The sequence below is a fragment of the Ambystoma mexicanum genome, chromosome 2p (genome assembly GCF_040938575.1).
Source record: "Ambystoma mexicanum isolate Mex_15411 chromosome 2p, UKY_AmexF1_1, whole genome shotgun sequence".
NCBI lineage: Eukaryota > Metazoa > Chordata > Amphibia > Caudata > Ambystomatidae > Ambystoma > Ambystoma mexicanum.
In genome coordinates, this window is record NC_090923.1 from 1,234,764,880 (window position 1) to 1,234,778,887 (window position 14,008).

The window sequence follows — 14,008 nt, forward strand, 5'->3', positions numbered from 1 at the left end:
TATGGAGTATGGTTTGGTTCACTGAAACGGGGGGTTTCTGAGGAACGGTCCTCGGAACCTGGCTTGTCTTGTATGTCAGACAGCGATTGTTCCATGCATGTCATCCACGGAAGCTCCGGCCTTCCAAGAGCTCCATCGTGTACTCCTGGCATGCAGGCCTTTGAGTGACTAAGCTATCCGGGACACACTGACATGTTTAATAGTGCTTTACAACTCACTTGTTTCGGTCACTGAAGGCTCACCACCACAAGATAGATCTGTTCCACTGCCTGCTGCTGCTCACATGTCCAACGGTGGCCACCTCTGGCAAACACAGCCACTGCTCACCCCAACATTAGGTCCATGTCCCCTTGCCCTTGTCCCAGGATGTATAGTGTTGGTTGCCGCTCTGTCATATGTGGCTTCATACTTGGCTCCAGCTTTCTCTGCCACTCTCGCTTCTTCCTATCACATTACGTTAAACAGGTGGCTACGTCTGGTGGTGTGGGATTTAATGACAACGCTAGGATCACATGAACTGAAAGGCCATGCTGGCCAGACATAGAAAAGGCACATTGTGAAATGATAAAAAAAGGTAGTCTTTCATTTTCAGCTGCCATATTAAAAATGCTGTGTGCAAATCAAGGGAAAGACACTGATTCAAAAGAGCATTGCATGTGATTGACCAAGCCCAGAACAATTAAAGGATGATTCTAGATGGAAAGCAGGGCTTTAAAGACACTGAAACGGCAATGTCTAAAAGTGTGTGCATTTCGCTGCTGAAAATAAAGACATGGAGAAAAATGTTCCCATGCCAAAATGAACATATCATAAGAAGGCCCTTGAACAGTGATGACGAGATGCAATTTATTAAAAATTAAAAGAGGCTTCACAAGAAAAATAAATGCAACAGATTGAAAAGGCAACATTTTCTTTCAGATGCAACATTTAAAAGGCCTTATGGACCCCAGGAAATTTGACCTTCACCCATATAAGTAGCTGTTGCTAGAGCCAGGACTGTAAGTTTCTATTTCCTGTGAAGGAGTCCATTGCTATGCAGAACACTCAAGCAGTGATCAAGGAATTGTATTGGGGGCATGTTCTCTGAGATAAACAGCAGGATGACCATTAGCCTTGAAAGAACAAAGGCTGATGGGTTTACTACAGTCGAAAATGTGTTTCTAGCTTTCCCAAAAAGGTTATGAAGCCGAACATTGGGGAGCTAGTGGCTTATTAAATTAGATATCTGTGTAGAAATGGGTAGAACAATTCACATTCATAACTATTATAATTTTTGTATAAACTGCAAATATTGCTGTTCGCACCTGCAACATCTTCCCAACATGGGAGTCATCTTGATACAACCACCATGATTATCCGAATTGGAATATATATAGGTTGTAATGTTTATTTGTAAAATGCAAAGTTTTGTCATGTGACTTTTTAGATGAGAAATCTGAAAATTGTAAATGGTAACTCTGGTGGGTGTATTCATCCTTCCTAGGATTTCGGTTTCAGAACTCCAAGCTCCTATCAGCATAGAGAGGTTGGACTTTGGGGAGGAGTGGACTATAAGGGGCCCAATGAAAATTCAAGGTTAATAAGTCAACATCACCTGATTTTAATATATTGGAGGTGTGGCTTAGAGGTTATCAAGTGGCTGCACAAGCCAGAGAGAAAGCCTTGCTTAAACATCACCTGAGTGAAATCCTGAAAGAAGGTGGCAGAATTTAACCTTGCCAGGACAGCTTCCTAAATATCATCTGGGTGTAAGGGCCAAAGGATTGCTGCAGAGACTTTTGCCTGGGAGACAGCAATTGGGAAATACTGAAGCTGTCTGTGACCCACACCAGGAGAGGGGACAGAAGCTGAATAGAGCATTTGAGACTGGAGAATGTCCCTGACTGATGCTGGATTCTGATATCCCTGTACGATGAGCCCTACTGACTTTCCTGAGCACCAAAAATAGAGTAAGTAGTTTGTCCGAGAAAACAAAGTGTGGGGATTTGTTGATTTAATACCTTCTCCTTAGTTAATGGATAGAGGCATGGAAGGTGATCCTTAATATATTTTGAATATTAATAATAATTTCATTAATTCCCCTGTAGCCAAATAGCATGGGAGGAATTTGGTAACCTCAAAACTAACACAGTTCATGCCCAGTGTAGTTTAAAAACTATAGTCTGTTAAGGTAATTGGGTGCACCTAGTTTTCATGTTAACCCCAGACCTCCTTAAAGAAAAGGGATGTCCTTGTCTAAAAATGAAATTCCTAACTGTCACCACTCCCCACACCTGGACTTTAAACAGAGGGGTGCTGAATATATCTGAAGCCTGGGTTTTTGGTGCTGGCTAGAGAAGTGTTTTGCCAAGTGAAACCAAGTGTAATTCTCCATTGAAAAAAGCACACTCTCTTGTGAGAGTGAAAAAGTGTCCCTGATTGCAGAAAGATTTTGTATTGCTTCAGGGTAAAGTAAGAAGGAGGGTTCTATCAATCCAATGCATTCTTAAAAGTCTGTGTGATTTCAAAACTGCTAGCCTTTTCAAGTGTGCAGGGAAATTAAACATGTAAAGTGCTGCATGTGAAATTGTTTTGAACTCCGAAAATGTGCATTTGATTTAAATCTAAACCTTATCACGGAACGCTTATGCCCATGATCTAGTCAATTTCCAAGGTATTGTTTAACTCTGGCTTAAAAGGTGTTCCTGAAACAATAGGATGTAACTGTTTATTTAGCTTGTGTTCCATGGACGAAAGCGAAATTTAAAAGTAACTTCCCCAAAAGTAAATTTTTGCATTGAAGCTTTGTTTTGTGCCACAGAGACGGTGACATGTTTGATCCTTTAGTGCAAATATTCATTGAACCTATACTTTAAATATATATATATACTCTTTCTGTACCCCAACCTGGTTCTTGGCTCATTGTTGGCACGGGGGAGGGATCTACATGGATCTAATGAATCATTGATAGGGCTAGCTTGAACTAGAAAAATTATTTATTGTATGGTGCCTTAATTGGGGGAGGAGAGAGGAACTACCCATGTTAAGGGCCATCTCTCAATATATTTTTACTAATTGTGTGCTCGTTTGACGGGATCTAGCTTGCTATTGTTGACTTGTGACAAGAGCATTGATGACAGGCTATTCATTCTGGTGTAACTGCATTGAGGTGGATAGAAGGTTGTCCATGCTTTGTTAAAGTACCACTGTGACTTGACCCCTGAGTGTATAGAGAAATAAGATTGTGCAGAGTACCAATGCAAAAGTAATCTGAGTTGACATTTGATTTGGTATTGATTGTGGAAATCAAGCAGGAATGGTCTCTCAATATATTGTCACAGTGTACACAGCCGCCATTCTCTGCCTTTCTCCTTCCTAATTCCTCCACTAGCTGACAGCTTTTTCTGACATACATAGCCACCTCTTGTTGTCCCTTTCATTCTTCTACCAATTCAGCCCTTCATGGGCCTATGCTTTCTGTTTGTGGGGGATTCAAGGGCATCCAATACACATTATATAGTAGCGTTTGAACATTTTAGTATGAGTGGAAAGTCTCTCTCTATTTCTGGTAGGCTTGTAGCCCTCCCGCTGCTCTGGTACTTGCCTGGCAGTTCTTCATTCTAGGAGGCAAAGAACCTCCAGGCTACTCCTCTTTGAAAATACTTTGAAAATACTCTGCCTTCCTTTTGTCATTTCCCTTCTGTTCCCTGTCTTTCCAGTTTCTATGCTCCTGGTGTCACAGGTTTCCCCCTTCTCACCTGTCTGTATTGTTTGTTTGTGATCTTCGAAGATGTCTTCTTTTGCACTGTTCGATTTTTGTATAACCTTGTGTGTGGATCCTCGGGTTCCAGCGTGCGGTTCTTGACCCGACTCCAGGAAGCGTTCAGATGTCCGGGAAAAAGTCCAGGAAATGGCGAGGAGCGCACTCAGAGATACAAATGCGCTGGCAATCCATGAAATGCAAGGTGAGGAAAAAGGGGAAGGATGAAAGAAGAGGAGATTCAGGGGACCAGGAATCAGAGGTAATCGCTGTACGAACTCCGGCCGCACACGTCTGCCTACTGCAAGCGGTAGCGTTGAGACGTGCAGGGCCACAGGGGCGTGTCTGCTTTGTAGAACGTAGAGTGTACAACACGGAGACTGGCAAACAGCATTCTGCGTTCAGCGGCCATGTTGGGACTACTGCTGAGTTCAGTCCCCTATGGGTCAGGGATCATGAAATCCAGAAGGGATGTGTACGATGGTTCATGACAGCATGCCTCCTCTGAAACCCAGTTCCTCCAGGTTTGCCCGGGTGTATAAGGTGGTACCTTCGGAGCAGTCTGGGGGCATTTATGTTTGAGACTGGTTCCCAGGTGCGTTCACTGGGAGGGTATCCTTTCCACTCGACCAGATACTTTAGCTCTCCACGTCTGTACCTGGAGTCACATATTCTGGAAACCTCGTATTTTAACTGATCATTGACAATCACAGCGGTAGATCTTGGAGCAGTTCTCGAGGACTGGACGTATGGTTTCAACAGAGAAGTGTGAAAAACTGGGTGGATCCTCTTCCAAGATTCTGGTAGTCTGTTTCGGAAGGCCACTGGGTTAATGATTTCCTTTATGGAGAAAGGACCATATTACCGGGGAGCCAATTTGTTTGGTCGTAAGTGTCGAGGCAGAAGTTTCGAGGATAGCCAGACCTTATCACCTATTGTGTATGAAGGTATTCTTTTGCTTCTTTGTGTACATTGATGAGGGTTTCAATCCAGGGGTCAACTGTAGGAACAGGGGTAGGATGTGGGAGAATGGATGGTAGAACCGAAGGGTGGAATCCTTGGCTACAGAAAAAGCAACTTGTTTTGACAGCCGAGTGATCCGAGTTGTTGTAGGCAAATTCAGCCAGAGGTATCAAGAGTGACCAATCGTCCTGGACCTTGGTGGCAAAACAGCAAAGATATTGTTCCAGAGTTTGGTTCACGCGTTCAGTAGCTCCATTGGTTTGCGGATGATAACCTGAGGATAGGGCACGTTGGATTCCTTGTATGCGACATAATTGTTTCCAGAACTGAGATATGTACTGGGGTCCTCTGTCAGATTTGATCTTGGAGGGTAGTCCGTGAAGTCGGAATATGTGTTCCAGGAAGATTCCGGCAAGTTCAGAGGAGGATGGTAGTTTATATAAAGGTGTAAAATGAGCCATGTGAGTGATTAAATCAATGGTAACCATGATAGTTGTGTATCCCCTGGAAGGTGGTAGTTCCTGTCATGATCTCTGCTTCCAAAAGATCAGGACTTGCCCGACTCCCTTGGAAGCAGACCCATAACCCCGGTTCCGAGTGCCAGCCAGTCCCAATTGGGACCTTTTGGACCCTGTCCTGGCGCCAGTGGCACCAGGCTCATAAAGATGCCCAGTCCCAGCGCTGGAAGCGCCGGGCTCATAATGCTTGGGTGGACTTACCTGCAGCAGACCATGCTGCTTACTTACCTGCCAGTTGAACCCCTGATCCTCTTCTGTTTGGGACTACTTTTCCTGTTGGGGGGGCAGGAGCCACTCCCTAGGTTCAGAATACTGGAACTCTTCTGGAAAGCAGGAACTCTTTTCTTACCTAGGCGTGGCTGTGAAAGGAGACACCTAAGCACTACAGGAGGCTATTTAAACCACACCCGATGGATGAATCTTGCTTTGTGTTATTCTGCATTCTCTGCAGCAGAACGCTCATCGTGTCTTCTGCTTCTGATCCTGGGCCTAAGGGAACAAAGGCTTACCATCCTGGAATCCAGTCTTCAGCAGCACCTGTAAAGACAAAGAAAGAACAGGTTAGCACTACGGTCTTCAGTGGCAGCGCATCTCTTACCTGGTCCATCGGCTGTCACCAACGCCTCGCGCTGCATTCCGGCATCTGAAAGACAAAGGCTTACCTACTCTTCGCATGCTCCGGAGGTCTTCGCACTGCATTCTGGCATCTGAAAGACAAAAGCTTACCAGCTCTTCGCACGCTCCGGAGGCCTTCGGCGCTGCATCCCGCATCTGAAAGACAAAAGAAGGTGCGTTTAAAGACATTGGGCAACTTTATTACTCACGTGCCATTACTCCTTCCCACGCCGAATCCAGTGGGTATTCCAGCACCCTTCAGCTTCTCTAAAGCTCCGAACTTGTACCTGCAAGATAAAAGGGACAGTTAGTGCGCATCGTGAAGCAGGCTACAAGCGCTTACTTACGTGCTTCCAGGCGCTTCTATTCCTCACGCGGGTTCGATCCTCAACTCTCATCAGCCCGCCATCCGCCATCGCCGGAACCCTGCAAAACAAGAGATATCATTACAAAAGACTTTTAAGACATTTGAAGTGCCCAGAACTTACCGTTCGTGCAGTTAACGACGGACAGCAGTCCTCTGAGGTCAAGAGGCCTGCACCCTTATCCAGTGAAGAAACTGGTTACGGCACCCTGCCCCGAGGCAGATGGAGAGCTTGGCGTTCACTTACCTAAGGTGAGGGCGTTAACCTTTGGGGTTCTACAGGAGAAGAGAAAGGGAAGAGGAGAGAGGCACCCAATAACCCCAGTTCATTAATCCCATATTTTCTATCTGCAGACATCTTACTCTTCGAGTCAGACATACAGTGCACAGAGATCCAGCCCAAAGAGCCAACCGTGTGTTACACATCACCTTTGAAGATACGGCATTCACCCAGTCAAGACCGGCGCCTCTGCGGGAATCAGGTGAGCGTTACAGTTCCACAATAAAGTCTGTAGCGATGAATTCCCAAGATCTTGTTGGCAGTGCTGGTTGGAGCAGGAGACCTGCCGGTTTCTTGTTGTCATGCTTGTTTTGAGTGCACACTGCACAGGTTTGGATGTAAAGCTGGACATCATCCTTCATCTTCGGCCACCAAAACTGTCTTTGTATTAGACGGAAGGTATTGGTGATGCCACGGTGTGCTGAATGAAGGGTATCAAGACATAGGCTTGTGATTTTTTGTCGTAGTCTCTGAGTGGGGATGACCAGGCAATTGTCCTTGAATAAATATCCGCCCTTCATCTTGAGGTTCCATCAATTCTTTCCGTTAAACTCCTTCCAGATTTCAGAGGACTGAGTTTGAATCCGAATGTCTTCTAGGAGACTGATTGCTTGGGCAACAAATATAGTATGGGGAAACATATTTGGGAAGGATCGGTCTTCAAGACTTTCGTAGTCAGGACGTCGGGATAAGGCGTTGGCTATTATATTGTGTGTTCCAGGAACATGATGGATTTGAAACTGGTACTGGGCAAAGAAGAAGGCCCAAAGGGCTTGACGACTGTTCCTAAATTCCAGGGATTGCAGGACTTGGAGATTCCGATGGTCCGTGCGGACCTGAACAGGATGTTTTGCTCCCAGGAGTAGATGACGCCAGTCTGTGAAGGCTTGACGGATGGCTAGTAGTTCCTTTTCCAAAACAGAATAGTAGGTTTCGCTAGGGGTCAAGGTGCGAGAAAGGTAGGCGATGGAGTGTTCTAGCTTGTTATCAAATTCCTGTTTCAGGACTGCCCCGATGGCGTAGTTAGAGGTATCAGTTTCCACTAGGAAGGGTTGATCAATGTCAGGTTGGGCCAGGATGGGTGCTTGTGTAAAATCTGACTTTCATCGTTGAAACGCCTCATCTTGGGCTGCTGTCCAGTGAAAGGGTGTATCCTTCTTCAACAATGTAATGATCGGATGTACAATCTCCGAAAAAGAAGTTGTGAATTTACGGTAGAAGTTAGCAAGCACCAGGAAGGATTGAATTTGTATCACAGTAGTTGGAACAGGCCAGGATAGAATGTAGTCTACTTTCGAGCGGTCCATTCCAATTCCCTCTGGGCTGAGGACGAATCCGAGATAGTGAACAGTAGACACATGGAAAGACATTTCTCGGGTTTGGCCAGGAGCTTATGTTCACGTAGACGTTGTAAAACTGCTTTAACATGTTCTTCATGCTTCAGATGGTCCTTAGGGTATATCAGTATGTCGTCCAGGTATACAATGATGAAGAGGAAAAGCATATCGGAGAACACCCGGTCCATAAAACATTGGAAGACCGCTGGGGCATTAGCAAGTCCGAAGGGCATAACCAAGCATTCAAAATGACCAAAGGGTGTTCTAAAGGCTGTTTTCCATTCGTCACCTTCCTTTATACGGATCAGATGGTAGGCACCTCTGAGATCTAATTTCGTGAACACTACAGCTCCTCTTACCGCTTCCAGGATGTCCGAGATTAGGGTCAATGGGTAGTGGTCCTTGAGGGTGCATTGATTAAGACCACGATAATCTAAGCAAGGCCTAACCTCTTTGGTATCTTTCTTGGGGACAAACAACAACGAAGCTCCCGCCGGGGATTTGGATGGTTGTATAGTACCATTTTCCAAGTTGGTATCCAGGTATTCTCGGAGGGCTCTTTTCTCAGGTTCTGATAGAATGAACATCCTTCCAAAAGGAATCACTGCTGAGGGTTCAGTATCAATAGCGCAGTCTTCAGGTCTGTGAGGGGGAAGGGCTTCAACTATGGCGGTCGAAAACACATCAGTATAATCCTGATAGGCCCTGGGAACCTGGATGATATTCGAGACAGTGAATGGACCTTGCTGGTTAGTTTGCGTGTCTTCAGAGGATCTTGACGAGGAATCTAGGGATAAACATTGGGACATACAATGTTCTGAACCACGAAACAAGGATGCTGCTGCCCAGTTGATTTAGGGGTTGTGCTTCTGTAACCAAGGCATACCCAGTACCATTGGGTAATGGGCAGATCTTATGATGTCGAATTTGATCCTTTCTTTATGGTGGTTTATAGAAAGCAGGATCTCTTTGGTTTTAAGGGTAATGGGTCCTGAAGAGAGAGGTCTTACATCGATAGCTTCTACAGGTTTAATGATGTCTCGTGTTTCATATGGAATGTTATGGGTAGTGACCCAATCATGATCTATGATGGCCCCACAATCTACTAATGCCAGAATGGGATAAGATTTTTCTTGGAAGGCGATAGAAAGGCCTGCAGAATCACAAGATTGTTTTGTCCAGGAGAGTTCAAGGATGGAATAGATGTGGAGCAAACATCTCTCTCCCGAAGCTGTGCTCCATCTAGGATCGGGAGCTGGCGTTTCCCGAATGCCGTGGAGGGGCAATAGGGCACTCTCTCACAAGATGTTTATCAGAGGCACAATACATGCACAGACCAGTGTGAATCTGTCGCATCCTTTCTTGCGGAGTTATGGGTCCGCGGAAGGCTCCTAGTTGCATGGGTTCTGGGTCCGTGGTCGGGGAAGAAGGAGGCTCAGGTCTAGAGGAAGGTTCTGTAGAGGCCTTTTGGTGGGGTATTTTAGTCTTCTTCTTTTCCGCTTTTCTTTCCTGGATTTGAAAGTCAATTTGTAAGGAAAGATCCATGAGAGCCTGGAAGGAACTTGGGCGAGCTACCCTGGCTAGCTCGTCTTGTATCTCTTCATTCAAACCTCTTTGAAAGAGGGTGAAACAAGCCTCAGAGGACCAGTCTGCTTCGTTGGCAAGTTGTTTAAAACATGTTACATAGGTTAGCATATCCTGGGATCCTTGTTGGAAGTCCAATAAGCGTTCTTGGGCACTGTAAACCTGTTCTGGGTGATCGAACATGGTCTTTAGCGCCTGCACGAAACCATCATAGTCATCCAGGAGAGCATCACTCTAATTAACTAAGGGAGTTGCCCAGTTAATGCATTCCCGGAGAGATGTGACATCATAAAGCCCACCTTTGTCCTGGGGGTAGTAGGGCTTAAAGGTGAAGTGCACTAAACATGAATCGAGGAAGCCGCGAAGGGTCTTTGAAGAGCCATCATATTTATTCACCACTCCGCCCAACAACACACTTTCCTTGGTTGCAGAGTCACGTGACAGGACCAATTGTTTCAATGCCGCATGTTCAGCTTTAAGATTTTGAACTTCTGTTGTTAACTCCTGCATGCCGCGCATGAGGTCTTGAACTGCAGCCTCCATTTCCGTAACTGTATCAGTTGCTGGCGTCTCAATCTGTCACAGGTTTCCCCCCTTCTCACCTGTCTGTATTGTTTGTTCGTGACCTTCGAAGATGTCATCTTTCGCACTGTTCGGGTTTTGTGTAACCCTGTGCGTGGATCTTCGGGTTCCAGCGTGCGGTTCTTGACCCAACTCCAGGAAGCGTTCAGATGTCCGGGAAAAAGTCCAGGAAATGGCGAGGAGCGCACTCGGAGATACGAATGCGCTGGCAATCCAGGAAATGCAAGGTCAGGAAAAAGGGGAAGGATGAAAGAAGAGGAGATTCAGGGGACCGGGAACCAGGAATCAGAAGTAATCGCTGTACGAACTCCGGCCGCACACGTCTGACTACTGCAAGCGGTAGCGTTGAGACGTGCAGGGCCGCAGGTGCGTGCCTGCTTTGTAGAACGTAGAGCGTACAACGCGGAGACTGGCAAACAGCGTTCCCCGTTCAGCAGCCATGTTCGGAGTACTGCTGAGTTCAGTCCCCTATTGGTCAGGGACCACGAAGTCCAGAAGGGACGCGTACGGTGGTTCATGACACCTGGAAGGAACCTTCTCCAGAAAAGAATGAACCATCAGCTGGTGAATCTGCTCATCTGCCAATTAGTGGTCCCACCCTCCAGAACTGTTCATCTGACAAGTGCTGGGCTTTAAGGGGAATTTCTGGGCCCATGAGGAAGGCACTGTTTCTGTCCTTTAGGACTCACCCTTAATAGACTTCTTTTGGCTCCACAGGCCCAATAACATGCTGAAATTTCCATCATCCTTCTGAGATACTTCCTGCGCTGCCAGTTTTCCTGCCTCTGGTTCTAAGTATGTTCCTGTTGTTGGTTCTGGCCCCTGAGTAGGCTTTATCTTCTGTGAGGTAGTTTCTGCCTGACGGGTTGGATTGCCTCATTATCGACCTCTGTGTCCACTTGTAACATACAGATCCAACAAATAGACCCTATGGTTTGGCCACCAAAGTTCTCAGTGCACGAATACAATACATGATTATGTAATGAATGTGAGCTTCTCCACTTGTACAACATACATCCCAAAATGTGCCTCTTGAGGTGGAGCAAGCTCTTTCTGCAGTCCCCTCACATCCACACCTGAGATAGAAAGCAACGCTTGAGAATGTGTTATAGATTGTTTCTACATTGTTTACTGTTTAAACAATGTATAAACTGTTTATTGTATAAACTATTTACTATTGTTACAACTCACTCAGCGATGGACATGCAGCAACTTCAGCAGTCTTTGTGGGCTAGAGACCCACCAAGCAACAATGCAAAGCAACAATGAAATCAAAGTGCTGGAGTGCTGGCGAGTTGCGGAATTAAAGACACACGCCCGCCAGCACAACACGCTTCTCAACGCTCCATTTGGATGCCCGCGTGCAGCGTTCAAGTGAATTCACTAGTCTTCTTCTCCACTATTGTTTTGACTCTGGCATTGTTTTCTGGGGTCTGCATTCCGAGAGTATTACTGGCTTTGGCAATTTTGCTACCCCATGTGGCTCTTCTGGTATTTTGACCATGAATTTTGTACGAAAGACTTGGCTGTGGGTATTCTTCTGGAATAGGTGCTTTTGGAATGTATTCAGACAACTACTCAAAACGTGGCTCTTTGCTCCAGATTCAGGAGGAATCAACTAGGAAGAAAGGTCCACAATGAAACCTGTGAATAACCCTGCTGGAAACCAAAAAACCCTAATATACCCCACAATTATAAAAGCAGGGGAAGGCGCGATCCAGCCACCCAGCCCCACATGCCACCAATCCTATAGGATACTTAGCTAGGTGGGGACAACTACCGGGACAATAAGGGACAGGTGCTGTGACCAAAACTCCACCTGCGGCAGGGCAGGGGAATTAGCAGATATGAGCTAGATACACAAACACTGAGGCCACACAAAGAGAGATCCCACTACGCAGCATGCCTGCCAACCAGGCAGACAAAGTAGAATACCAAGCACACAGGATAACCATAAAGGTTGAGCGTAGAAAATCGCAAGGACAAAGTGGTAGGAAATTGACAAATACTAGAAAGCCATTATAACAGTACCATAACATTTTTAACTTTCTGCATACTCAACATTCAGAAACTCACACAACCACCTCTCTGCACAGCAATCTGCATGCACTTCACCACATTGCAACAACAGACTAACAACACATAACCTGCCACAACAACACATGGGAATTCTAGCACCGATCAAAAACCGCACTTAAGCTCAGCGAACTTTGCAAACCGAACTGAAGCAGCCAACAGGACATCGCAACTCTCACTTTCCTATTCCCACTGCACCGTATTTATGCCCTCCCCCCTTCACACCCTCCTTTTTAGATCCGCCAGAGCGCCTGGGGACCACAGCAGTGGTGACGGGGCGGGGTAACATTAACATCATCCTTGTTGGATACCTGTGGAATGGACACGTGAGTGTACTATGGATGCTAGAGATCTGACTACATTCCCTGAACTGTCGATACCTGGGATTTTCCTTGGACTACCAATGTTGTTAGTTTCTTACTGACCCTATCACTAGACTTGCGTCTTCGTGCCATTCGGGCCAGGCCCAATCGGACTCCTGTTTTCTTTTACTGTACTGCACGAACAGGACTCCTGATCTCTGGACTTCAACCTGCTTTTCCAATCCCTTCCCCAACTAACAGTAGATAAGACATGGAAGGGTGGGGGTACGCAGTGGAAACGTTGATTTTGTTTACTTCTGGTAGTAATTGTTTGCAACCTTTCCCTGCAGATGGTAGAAGAAGTCTGTGTGGTGGGATAGGGAGAAACACATGTTACCTCACAGGGCCCTTGCTGTCCATGACCATTACAGCTGTTTAAACAATGGGCCTCATTACGAGTAGGGCGGTAACGGATACCGGGCACCTGTAAGGAGACCAGTGCCGGTAATCCCTTACCGCCCTACTACGAGTCCCCTTAGCGGGTCCCTCCTTTAATGCCTGGTCTGACCAGGCCTTATGGACGGGACCCGTTAAGGGAATTCAGAGCCAATAACAGTACTGCAATTTGGGATACCGTTATTAGCGCCTGCCCTATTCCCATTGAACCCTATGGAGGCTCAAATGGGAATGGGGAATGGCTTTTTCAATGGGGACTTACTGGTCCCGCAAAGGTCGTGTTACACCGGTAAGTCCCCATTGAACGCGACCGGTGCCGGACATGTTATTTGTGGCAGTCATGGTGCAAATAGCGCCATGAGTACCACCAATCTCGTAATGAGGCCCAATGTATTATTTATCAACCCAGCAGAAAGCCAAGTGAAGTGATAAGCCTCAAATAGACTATCAAGTGAAGAAAAGAGAAATCATAATTTTGTTGTGAAAAGAACAGTTTCAGAACTGTAAAAATGGTTGTAAACAGTAGTGAAACTTTTGCCAGCAAAACATAAATGTAGTGGAATTCAGTTCCCATTAGTTCCCACTCACTTCGACCTCACGACCTACCACTGGCAAACTAGGAGCTAGTATACAGTAGTTCATAGCTTGATGCAAATCTAAATTTCATATGTGATGCACACTAAAACCTTGTTCTCATTACCTATGCCCCATTGTGCTTTAAATGTCTTATAATGTGCACTAATGCCCCTTTTTAACAAATCCCGAAATACACAGAGTTCATTTTAGGCTTTGTTGCTTGTATGGCACAAGTTGGTTGGGGGAGTCAGTCACTCCAGGTAGCTGTTGGTCTGAACCTAGGTTACAAGCAGGAGAAAAATAGCTCCCTGCAATTTTGAACCTTGTAAAAATGCGGCGATGCAAATAAGCCACCACCTGATGGTTGATCCCCAACCATGCTCCTCAACTTTGAAACTAGGTCTACATTCCTCATTGATTCTTTAATGCTGGCTTGTTGCTATCCTTTGGGGCATGATTTGAAGAGTCTAGAGCACTTGTCGTCTATGTGTCTGATCTCTAGAGTTCTATTGGGAGGTCGTCTCGTGATGTTCTCCCTTCTCCTCTCCTTGGTTCTCTCATGCCCTTCTTCACATGTGAATCATCTCAGTTTATGATTCTCCAGCTCCCTCCTCCT